General features: G+C 19.9%; 1 pseudogene; it reads left to right on the plus strand.

Annotated features, from left to right (window-relative positions):
• On the plus strand, window positions 1-1591 carry LOC143208390 (cytochrome b pseudogene; annotated as a pseudogene).
• The last annotated feature ends 1372 nt before the right edge of the window (window positions 1592-2963 follow it).

The raw sequence follows: 2963 nt of genomic DNA on the forward strand, positions 1-2963 counted from the left end.
TTTAATTATTCTTAATAACAATATTCCACCTTTAAATATAATAATAATCTTATTAATATTTACTATTATTACTTTAATTATAAATTATTTAATTAATCAAAAACCCTTATATTTATTAATAATTTTCATTTCTATAATTAGTGGAAATATAGTTATATTTCTATATTTTACAAGATTAATTAATAATTATTATAATAAGTTATTTAAATATACCATTGTAAACTATTTATTTATATTTATATTATTAATTTTAACATTATTAGCCTATTATATTACCCCTAATTTAAAATTCAAACATAACCCAATTCCTAATTTAATTATTTACAAAATTTATACTTACCCATTATATTCTATTACTCTAATAATAATTTTATATTTATTATTAACTCTCTTATTTTCAATAAAAATTTGTTTATTTAAATACAAACCCTTACGAAAAATTTACAACTAAATGAAATTCGCTAAATTATTAAAATCTAATAATTTACTAATAATTTTCAATAATTCCCTTAATAAATTACCAACACCAATAAATATTAATTCATGATGAAATTTTGGTTCAATTTTAGGTCTTTTTTTAATTATTCAAATTATTTCTGGATTATTTTTATCTATACACTACTGCCCCAACATTAATTATGCATTTCATAGTACAATCCATATTATAAAAAATGTAAAATTAGGTTGATGAATTCGATTAATTCATATAAATGGGGCATCATTTTTTTTTAGTATAATATTTATTCATATCGCCCGAGGTATTTATTATCATTCATTTAAATTAATTCAAGTATGATCAATTGGGGTAATTATTTTTATTATATCTATAGCAACCGCTTTTTTAGGGTATGCTCTACCTTGAGGACAAATATCATTTTGAGGGGCGACAGTAATTACAAATTTATTGTCAGCTATCCCATATTTTGGAAAAATTTTAGTTGAATGAATTTGAGGGGGGTTCTCAATTAATAATGCAACTTTAAATCGCTTTTATACATTTCATTTTATTCTCCCATTTATTATTTTAATTTTTGTTATCATTCATTTATATTTTCTCCATAATTCAGGATCTAACAACCCTATAGGATCAATAAATAAATACTACGTAACATATTTTACTCCTTACTTCTTAATTAAAGATATTTTTGGATACACTTTAATTATTTTTATTTTTTTATTAATAACTTTAATTTCACCATACACTCTTAGAGACCCAGATAACTTCATTATAGCTAATCCAATAATTACCCCTGAACATATTAAACCTGAATGATATTTTCTATTTGCCTACACAATTCTTCGAATTATCCCCAATAAATTTGGGGGGGTATTAGGATTATTTTCATCTATTTTAATTTTATTAATTATACCATTTTTAAATTACAACAATATAACGTCAAGAAAATTTTACTTTTTAAGAAAAATTTCATTTTGAATTTTCATTTTATCATTTATTATACTAACTTGATTAGGAGGGCAATTAATTGAAATACCATTTATTAATTTAAGAATTTTATTTACAATTATTTATTTTTTATTTTTCATTATTTCCCCTTTACTTAATTTTATGTGAGATAAATTAATTTATTAAGTTAATAAGCCCAAGGCAAATATTTTGAAAATATTCTTAAGATATAAATTTATCTATTAACTTAAAGTAATATAAATTATCAATTCTTTTATACTTAAAATAATTAATATATATATTAAAGATAAAGATAAAAATTTCTTTCAACATATATATATTAATTCATCATAACGAATTCGAGGTAAAACACCACGAATTCAAATAATAAAAAATATATGTAATAATATAAAGAATATAAATTTTATTCTTAACAAATGTACCCCTAAAAATATAATAGTTATTAAAAACCTCATAAAAATAATATTTAAATATTCTGATATAAAAATTAATGTAAATAACCCTCTAAAATATTCAGTATTAAACCCAGAAACCAATTCAGATTCCCCTTCAACTAAATCAAAAGGAGTTCGATTCAATTCAATTAATATACTTACCATAAATATTAAATAAATTCGATAAACTATATATAAAAATTTAACTCTACCTTGAAATTTTAAAAATCTTAATAAAGAAAACCTTTCAACCAATAAAATTAAATTAAAAATAATTAAAAATAACCTTACCTCATAAGAAATTGATTGAGCTACAGAACGTATAGACCCTAATATAGAATAATTTGAATTAGATGCCCACCCCCCCAATATAATAGGAAACACCCCTACTCTTATAATTAATAAAATAATAATAATTCCTATATTTATATGATAAATATTAACATAAAAAGGGTAAACTAACCATAATATCATTGACAATATTAAAGACACTATAGGTATCAATATATAATAATTTCAATTAATTTTATCCAAAAAAAATATTTCTTTATTTAATAATTTAATTACATCTCTAAAAGGTTGAAATAACCCTAAAAATATAACTTTTGTAGGCCCCTTACGATTTTGAATATACCCTAATACCTTTCGTTCAAATAAAGTTAAAAAAGCTATACTAATTATTATTATTAAAATTAAAATAATTAAATAAATTAAATTTATTAATAAATTAAACCTTATTATATAAATTATTACCTATATAAAAATTATATATATATATTTAAATTCTAAATTTAACGCACTAATTCTGCCAAAATAATAATTTTAATTATTTATTAATTTTAATTTTAAATTTTAAAAATATCTAGTCCTTTCGTACAAAAATATTTTAATTATTTAAAGATAGAAACCGATCTGGTTTACACCGATCTGAACTCAAATCATGTAAGATTTAAAAAGTTGAACAAACTTAATTTTTAAACTTCTGCATTTAAAATTTATCTTAATTCAACATCGAGGTCACAAACATCTTTATAAATAAGATCTTCTTAAAGATATAATGCTGTTATCCCTAAGGTAATTTATCTAATAATTTTTATAAAAAT

This window comes from Lasioglossum baleicum, chromosome 4 (genome assembly GCF_051020765.1).
Source record: "Lasioglossum baleicum chromosome 4, iyLasBale1, whole genome shotgun sequence".
Classification (NCBI taxonomy): Eukaryota; Metazoa; Arthropoda; class Insecta; order Hymenoptera; family Halictidae; genus Lasioglossum; species Lasioglossum baleicum.